The sequence below is a fragment of the Anopheles arabiensis genome (assembly GCF_016920715.1).
Source record: "Anopheles arabiensis isolate DONGOLA chromosome X unlocalized genomic scaffold, AaraD3 X_pericentromeric_contig0049, whole genome shotgun sequence".
Lineage (NCBI taxonomy): Eukaryota > Metazoa > Arthropoda > Insecta > Diptera > Culicidae > Anopheles > Anopheles arabiensis.
This window is the reverse complement of record NW_024412127.1, coordinates 27,501-37,500: the sequence shown is the minus strand read 5'-3', so window position 1 is coordinate 37,500 and position 10,000 is coordinate 27,501.

Here is a 10,000-nt window from a genome sequence, read left to right as displayed (position 1 = left end):
CCGGATCGACTGTTTGCTGTGTATGATGGTGTCCCCGACGCGGAACGGCACCCTCAGTTGACCTCTTCGCAGACTGGAGATCATTACTCCTTCCGTCTTCTCCGGAGCGAGCTGCAGGTGATGGTCCTCCATCCAAGCCGCAATCGCGTCCACTGCCTGTTCAGCCACCGATGCCGCCTCCTCTGGTGTGCAACCCCGTGCCATGACCACTATGTCATCCGCATAGCCGATGACGCTAGCCCCTTCAGGAAGCTCGACCCGCAACACGCCGTCGTACATGATGTTCCACAGGGTCGGGCCCAGAATGGACCCCTGTGGAACACCTGCAGTCACTCGGCGTGTAACGGGCCCGTCTGCGGTGTCATAGACGAGCTCCCTGTTTTCGAAGTAGTCTCTCAGGATGTTGCGGAGCTGCCTCGGCACGCCTTTGTCCTCCAGCGCCGTAGCGATGCACTGCCAGCTGGCAGTGTTAAATGCATTACGCACATCCAGCGCCACTACTAGAAGGCAGCGTTTGTCCCTGTTGTTGGTGCGGCCAAATGACATCGCGTGACGGCCTGCATCCACCACCAGCTGAATCGCCTGCACTGTCGAACGGCCCTCCTGAACCCGTACTGGTTTTCTGCCAACCTCGGTGATTCAGGAGCCTCGATGACATCATTTATTCGCGACAACAGCAACCGCTCGTACGCTTTGCCCGGGTTGTTCAGCAGCAGAATCGGGCGGAAGGATGAAGCGAGCCCCGGTGGCTTGCCCGGCTTGGGGATCAGGGCCAGTTTCTGCTTCTTCCACTCATCCGGGAACCGCTCGTTGTCCAAGCATTCCTGGAACAACTTCTTGAAGATGTCCGTATGCTTCCGGATGGCGGCCGTCAAAGCGGCGTTTGGCACACCATCCAGTCCTGGAGCCTTCCTCGGGTTCAGCGAGCTCGCGATGTCCAACAGCTCCTGTTCATTAACGTCCCGAACTGGTTCCTCCTCTCCCCTCTCCAGGACTTGGCCTGGTGACGCTGGCCAGTCAACCGGAGGATGCTGGGGGAACAGAGTGGAAACGATACCCTCTAGCACCGATGAATCGCGCTCTCTCGCCGTCCAGCTTCCACGAAGGCGGCTTAGTACGTTGCGGTACCATTGTCCCGTCTCGTCTTCCGCGAGGCCCCGCAGCATTTCATCGAAGTGCTCCTTCTTGCTGGTGGTGATGGCTGAATCCAGGGCGGTCCGCACCTGGAGAAGGTCGCTGGCTGCGGCGATCTGCTCTTCCTCGTCGATGGCAGCTTCAAGGCGTTCCTTAGCGAGGCGGCAGTTCTCACACAGGACCTCGATTGCTGGCGTCCACCAATAAGCAGGTCGTCCCGAGTGACCTTGTGAAGGGAACACTCGCGCCATGGCTGCGTCACAAGCTTCCGTCATGACTCTCTCCAAGCTTTCGGCATTTGTAACCCGCTCTGCGAACGAAGCTACGTCGAGCGCTACACCGAAAAGCTCGGCATCGAACTGACGGCTACGCCATCTCGTGCCGCTTTCTCGCGTGGAAGGACCCTCCTGTCGACGACTATCTGCCGCTGACCGCTGGAACAGCTCCCCTACAACAAACCGAATGTACACGTGGTCACTGTACGAGTATCTGCTCATAATCCTCCACCGATGCTCCGGAATGGTGTTAACTCCGGCGATGCTGCGGCTGGCGAAGGCAACGTCCACCACGCTCGGGCGAGCCACTCCGTTGCCTAGGAAGGTTGGGGCGGTGCCGGTGTTTAACACCTCCAGCCCCAAGCTGTCGACAAGCTGGACCACAGCCTCTCCCTTTGCGTTGGTGCGGCCACTTCCCCAAACAGTGTGCCACGCATTGAGATCCCCGCAAGGACGACGCGCGGGTGACCTCTCGCCAGCACATCGATGCGCTGCATTACCTCCTCGAACTCAGAGACGCCCGCTGAGGGCGACACGTAGCAACATATGAAGAGCACACCATTGATCCGGGCAGCCGCGATCCCAGACTGCGTCACGGAGACCACTTGCTGAACCGGGTACGTTTCGCTGCTGGCTATGATGGCCACCTTCCGTCCCTGTCGGCCACCCAGTTCCCATTGTTCCTGGGGACACTGTGCAGCTCTACCATCAGACAGACATCCACCCGCTCCATCCGCATCGTGTTGAGCGCCAGGTCTTACGCGCTCCTACTGCGATTGACGTTGATCTGTAGCACTTCCATTTCAGTTCGAGGGTTGTCCACCGCAGGCTGCGGCACCAATACGGTGGGCGCCGCCACACAGCATGCACTTGATCTCATTGGTGCAACCCGACGCCTTGTGAGTTTGGTCACCACACCGTAGACAACGCTTGGACCGATCCTCACCCGTGCACGTCGCGGCGATGTGTCCCCGCTCCAGACACCGGAAGCAGCGAGTCAGCTGACCCGATACTTTTGGGGCTTCATGTACCGAACAATACGTGTAGCCCAGCTCCAGTCGACGATCTTTGACGAGTTCCGCTTCTGCTCGTGGGAGGCGCACGCGAGCCCGCTTCGTCATGTCTCGGCGCTCCCAAAGGTTCACGGTGGCCACCAATGACTGCTTTCCAAGAGTGGTCATGAGCGCCTTTTGATCGCCTCCTCGTCGATCATGTTGTCGATTCCAGTCAGGACGACCTCAGCCATCTCTGTTTTGACGGTTACCGATCCACGTTCCCCGATGATCTCCTGGATGATGTCCTTCAGCGCCGCGCTATCGACGTCGCGGGACAAAGGCAGCAGGAGGTGGTCCTCGGCGTTCTTCTGCCAACCCCAATTTGCCGCTGGAAATCGGCAATCCGCGGGTTGGTCCGTATCTTCACATACATTTCCTTGAAGGACACTCCTGGGGCGGGCACAACGACGATTTCATCCGGGCGTTTTCGTCGCGGACGCCGCTTCTCCTGCTGATGAATGCCCATCCGCTGCTGCTGCTGCTGCCCATTTTGCTGGTGCGGCCACTGCTGATGCTGCCGGTGTGCTGGCTGCCGCTGGGCTGACTGCTGGGGCAGATTCACTCCGTTCTGCTTATTCTCGCGCCGATTGCCGCGAACGACCTCCACCCACGTTCCTGCCTCGTCCGGTACCGCCGAGGATGCCGACTCCGTCACGCCCTGACGCTGAGCACGCACGCTCTGCTGCACCGTCGGCCATTGCTGCGCAGGTAGCCGCTGCTGCCGTTGTTGTTTCTGCTGCTGCTGACGCCACCTTTGGCGCTGTTGATCTTCCAGCTGTTGCCGCTGTTCCTGTCGTTGCTGGCTTTCCATCCTCCGAAGCAGCTCCTGCTCTCGCTGCAGTTCCTGCTGGCTCTCTAGCCGAGCTCCGCTAGTTCCACCGAGGGTTTGCGCTAGAAGAGCGTTGAACAACTCCTTCTCCTTGCGAAGCTCTTCGCGGTGTTCCGCTTCGCGTACCCGAGCTTCTTCGCGCGCCTCTCTTACCTCCCTTTGCGCTTCCTTCAGCTGCTCGTTGGAGGCCTCCATTTGCAAGCGCAGCAACTGGATTTGCTCCTCCAACCGCTTGACAATGCCGACCAACGTCTCATTGTCAGCTTTTGCATCCGCCAGCATCCGACGCACTTCTCCGGTGGAAACCGGGCAAGCTCCACTTCTTGTGGTGCCCTTCCGTCAATTCCTTTAAGTTTCAACTTTGCAACCATACTTCCCCGGAACCCGATTTTGGTTTCCCGGAAGCTACTGAGAGCACCGAAGGTAGGTAGCGTCTCCCAATTGCTAATTGGCATCGTTTACGGTTAGAACTAGGGCGGTATCTAATCGCCTTCGATCCTCTAACTTTCGTTCTTGATTAATGAAAGCATCCTTGGCAAACGCTTTCGCTTCTGTGGGTCCTACGACGGTCTACGAATTTCACCTCTCGCGCCGTAATACCAATGCCCCGACTACTTCTGTTAATCATTACCTCTTGGTCTATTACAAACCAACGAAACCACTCAGACCGAGGTCATGTTCCATTATTCCATGCAAAATTATTCTCGGCCAACGCCGGCCCCGGAGGACCGGACGCTTTGAACTAGCCTGCTTTGAGCACTCTAATTTGTTCAAGGTAAACGAGAGTTCCCGGGCACCATGAAGCTGGGTCGAACAAGACCTTGACCGACGAGGTCGCGGCGACAAGTCCTGACCCGTCACGGAGTAGAACGCCCAGGTACACCATTGTGAGTCGCAGCCGCGAGCGCGTACACGGACGGTCCCAACCGAGAGGCCGGGCGCCCGCGACGGACGCGAGTCTGGACGGGGTATCAACTTCGAACGTTTTAACCGCAACAACTTTAATATACGCTAGTGGGCTGGAATTACCGCGGCTGCTGGCACCAGACTTGCCCTCCACTTGATCCTTGCAAAGGATTTATGCTCAACTCATTCCAATTATGGACCATCGTTAGAGAGGTCCATATTGTTATTCTCGTCACTACCTCCCCGTGCCGGGATTGGGTAATTTACGCGCCTGCTGCCTTCCTTGGATGTGGTAGCCATTTCTCAGGCTCCCTCTCCGGAATCGAACCCTGATTCCCCGTTACCCGTCGCAACCATGGTAGTCCTCTACACTACCATCAATAGTTGATAGGGCAGACATTTGAAAGATCTGTCGTCAGTCGCAAGCGACCGTACGATCGGCATCCTTATCCAGATTTCAACTCAAAGCGCCCGGAGGCGATTGGTTTAACTAATAAGTGCACCAGTTCCGCCGACCCGGAGGCCAACAGTCCCGGCATAATGCATGTATTAGCTCTGGCTTTTCCACAGTTATCCAAGTAACTGTTTGGATGAGGATCTTGTAAATTATAGCTGTTATACTGAGCCTTATGCGGTTTCACTTTCTAGGAAGCTTGTGCTTAGACATGCATGGCTTAACCTTTGAGACGAGCGTATATCACTGGTAGGATCAACCAGAATTCGAGTCAATTGCTTGAACACGAACTACACTCTTGATCACGCGAGGCGCAAGTCCCCGTGACCACCGAGATTTGTTCTGTGACGCCGGAGCGTCGTTGGCGCCACTCGATAGACTGCACAAGCAGACAACGTCGGATGCATTGCACATGGCTAGCGGATCTACTCTCTGCACTGCGTCGGGTGTTCCTACGTCTGTCTGGAGACATTGCTAGGCCAGTACGGCACTCTGCGCACTCTTGCTTGTCCTCTTCGAGCGACGGGCCTCTAAGCGGGGTTGTATTCCGGTACGACACATCGACTGGTACACATTGCACGCACTAACGATCTCTCTGCACTGAATGGAACTCATTCATAACCACCGTGACGGGAGACTTTGCTAGTACGCACGATACTCTGCGCATGTGCACATGTTTTACAACCCAACCAACTTAAGCACCTAGGGAAGTTGTGATGCCATCTGAACACCCACCGACTGATGCATTGAACGGCTAAAGTTGACCTTCAATCCGAACTGGCACTTTGCGGCGTGGAGGCAGTTGCGCGACCACTCCTATCCCAAACCAACAAAGCATGGTGTATCCTAAGTGTTCGGTACAAGCACACCACGACGGGACACATTGAACGGTTCAGCGATCTCTCTGCACTAGTGGAAGAACTCCAACGTGATACGGGAGACATTGCTCTAAACCGAACGGCATCTCTGCGCGTTTACTTGACGCACCCCAACTTGGTCAACTGTTGGACTTTTCGTAATCACGGCGGGACACATTGAACGAGCTCTAACGGATCTCTGCACGCATGGAACATGGTGGCGGGAATCATTGCTAGAACCGAACGGCGCCTCTGCGCGATGTACAAAGCCAACAGGAACCTCGTATCGGCTGCCGAGCCGGAGCTTGAACAACTTGGACTTTCACCTCTAATTTATATCAACTCACCACTCCCCGAGGGATCCGCAGAATTGCTTCTGGGTCCCGTATCGTTATTGCGATTCGTGTTTGCATTACACTACATTGAACTATTCCAACTTGTTTATCCGCATGGCGAACATTTGCTGCATAGAACATTTAAGTTCCACTTCGCTCTCCCCTACGTGGGTCTGAGCTTCGCTCTCAGGGAAAAAATATGCCACATTTGGTAGGGAGACCCGGTTTCATCACGCTTTGTGCCCTGCACCATATATACCCTCATAAATTTATTCATTGGATTAGATCCAAGGAACACCAGATCATGCACCACTACCCATAATAGCTCATCGAGCTTAGCGTGAATCCTTCGGGTTTCCCTAAGAAGTTCGATTGGTCTTGCAGAGTTTAAAGACAACGAAGCTTAGTTTCAAGCAATGGTTAATATACGCGTATTCAAAACCCTTAGCTGTTACAACTTTTTACTAGAAACCATCACGACGAAGTCTTTGGGTCCGTAGACCCGTGATGTACTGCTCCAGGGAACGTTTTTATAGGGTGGAAGCTCAAAATCATAGGTTAAAATCATCGGCAGAGCCCACCAGACACCACTTTTGCTTCATTAGTTCGGACTATGGGCATACGACGATTTTTATCGCGGAGGGGACGTATGACCCAAACGGGGGCTTAATGACCCACTGCCACTGCAAACCATGCTCCTACGACTAAATAGAGGTAAAAACTACGATTTGGTGCAATCTTCATGTTTGACCTCGTAGCAAGGTACCCTCCTATAGTAGGCAATGAGCAAATGATCATAATCCCAGGAGGGCAAAAATGGGAACCCGAAAGGAAAGCGCTGTTGGCGCGCCTAAGCTACTGGCCCGTAGAGTAAAATGGTACCCCCAACAAAGTTGTCGATTGACATTCTGATTGCACTTTTTATCATCTAGGGTGCGTTCCTTACACGTTTTGAGGGGTTTTGGCGAAAAACATGTTTTGAGCCACACGAGCTCTCCGGCCCGCTCGGTGCACATTTTTGAAAAAAGCTAGGGAGCTGCCCTAGGTTCGGGGTGTCACAAAATATTGAAAAGTGGTCAAAAACCGCTATCCAGAATCGGATGTAGAATCATTAGACGAACTTAAAATTGTTCTACGACCAATGTCTGCGACGTTTAGTATTCAAGATATGGCCCGCCCTAGGTCTGACCTGGCATTTTCGTGAAAATTTAAAGCATGGCCATAGGGACGGGTAAAATAGCTATTTTGAAGCAAAAACCACCTCACTTTAAATGGCCATAACTTTTGAAAAACAAGAGCTAGGGTGCGTTCTCGACACGTTTTGAGGTGTTTTAGCGAAAAACATGTTTTGAGCCACACGAGCTCTCCGGCCCGTTCGGTGCACATTTTTGAAAAAAGCTAGGGAGCTGCCCTAGGTTCGGGGTGTCACAAAATATTGAAAAGTGGTCAAAAAACCGCTATCCAGAATCGGATGTAGAATCATTAGACGAACTTAAAATTGTTCTACGACCAATGTCTGCGACGTTTAGTATTCAAGATATGGCCCGCCCTAAGTCTGACCTGGCATTTTCGTGAAAATTTAAAGCATGGCCATAGGGACGGGTAAAATAGCTATTTTGAAGCAAAAACCACCTCACTTTAAATGGCCATAACTTTTGAAAAACAAGAGCTAGGGTGCGTTCTCGACACGTTTTGAGGTGTTTTAGCGAAAAACATGTTTTGAGCCACACGAGCTCTCCGGCCCGATCGGTGCACATTTTTGAAAAAGCTAGGGAGCTGCCCTAGGTTCGGGGTGTCACAAAATATTGAAAAGTGGTCAAAAACCGCTATCCAGAATCGGATGTAGAATCATTAGACGAACTTAAAATTGTTCTACAACCCCCAGTCCGACGCCTCGTATTCGAGATATAGCACTTTGTAGGTCTGACCGAGCAATTTTGTACTGAAATGTATGGCGGACATGTTATTCATTAAACAACATTAACTTGCATCGTGCCCTACTTCATCGGCACAGCTACTATCGACTATCTATTGTTGAAATGGATTGAGTTTGACCATTTTAGCTCTTTTCTTATGCCGTGCACCAACAGTGTGTACCGATCAGGGAAAGTACACTACGTACGCGTTCATGGATGTATATGTTGGTACAAGTTGCCGGTCGGAATAGCAGTGCACCAAAACTGTGTACCGATCAGGAAAGTACAAGACGGAGGGCGCAGCCCGAGCGTACGCGTTCATAGATGTCCATGTTGGTACAACCTACATGTACGTACCTTGTTTTTGTATCAAAAGTTCCAATAAAGTGTTTGTATGCTTAAAATGCTTATCTCAACCGGTCACCTTTTGGCCTGCCCTTTTATAGACAGAAACCTAGAACGATACTCGCGATGTTTGTGTTTTTCCATTCGCCCGGGACGACGAAATGAGCTCTGTGCACATCGTGCAGAAAACTGTCTCCTCCTCGTATGTTTTGTCCCTCCACGCATATAATCACCCACATTTGTGTTCAACACGGACGGCGCAGCCCGAGCGAACGCGTTAATGTTTATGTTTGTGCACACTAAAGTTACAATCCTAGGATTTGGTTATTGCGTCGCAGTGCCCGACCGTCGCGGACACCATTCTTGGACAAAAGTCCAAGTACGTAGAGTACATTCCTAGGTATGTGCCCGTTCGTGACTTTCGTTGCGTGCTTACAGACACGCTTGGGTATGTTTACCATACAAGGTTTACTAGGAAAACCTGGGAAGGACGCTTGCCCTCCCGTTGCGGACACCATTCTTGGAAAGAAGTCCTGCTACGTAGCGTTCTTTAATGTACTTGATCAGTTTGTATTGCATTTGCTTTGTGCAATTGACTTTTGCTAATGCTCACTAAGGGGTGTTCGTTTGCGATGTGTATGATAAGCAACTGTCTATTCTAACCAGCAGTTAAATAACACTTTTCACCCAAATCATAGGAACGTAGAGTACTTTCCCTGATCGGTACACAATTTTGGTGCACCTCTAACTTCGCCAGCACTTTATCGTTACGTTTTGTGCACAACCTTGGGACATGGTGTAAGTTTCATCATTGTTATGTTTGATTCGGTTTATTATGATTGAAAAATACGCTACGTCCTAGAAATCTGAACTCGAATACTTTTGCCACGTTGCGCAAAAAGCTACTGAGCAACTCCTAGCCGTTTACCGATTTAAAATTTAATTTTCGTTATTAGTTTTAAAAATACGCTAAGTCCCAAAAATCTGAACTCGAATACTTTTTCTATGTGCCGCCAAAAGCTACTGAGCAACGCCTAGGTTGGTACATTTTTGGTACATGGAGTGTATGCGTGCAGGCGTACTGCCGTGCTGGACCGGAAAATCGCACTTGCTACTAGAACGTAGAGTAATTCCCTAGATAGGTGCTTTTGCATGCCTCTGTTCGACGTCCATGCAACTTGGAACGTGCGACACACGTAGCTAGGCTTCTCCATACATATTCCCTAGGGTAGCACCAAATTGCACACTTTCAGGGGTATATTTTGGTACGGTGTACTGTGCATGGTACAAGTATCATTAGCTCGTGCAATTTATTTTGCATCAAGTTGCGATTGCTGGTGCGTCGAGATAGGAGTGTTTCGCGACTTTTGCCAAGCTTTGGTGCCATTTTGTGAATAATTAATGTTCTAGCCACAATAAACGTGCAACATAATGCCAATAACGAAAACGCCATTTTCAAGGGACTTCCAGTCAAAATGTTTGCAATCAGCGCTTTCCTGTCGAGTTCAGGATTTGGGACTGAGCGTTTTTTTCACGATCCAATCAAACGACCAGTTCGTGAATAAACAATTCATACAACAGTGCATCCCTTCAAAGTAGAAAAAGCCGAATGCTAGGGAGCTCCAGTCAAAAACGTTGTCATTGGCGCTTTCTTCTCGAGTTCAGGATTTGGGACTTAGCGTTTTTTCACGATCCAGCCAAAAGACCAGATCGTGAAATAAACGATTAATACAACTGTACTAGTACATCCCTTCAACTGAAGCAAGCGCACCATACATGACCCGTACGCTAATCATCCAAGCACATGACACGTCAACTAAGTCAACACATAATACAACTTGGAAAACTAACGGGTAAGTAGGTCATCTCGTACACGACGACACACCGACCAAAC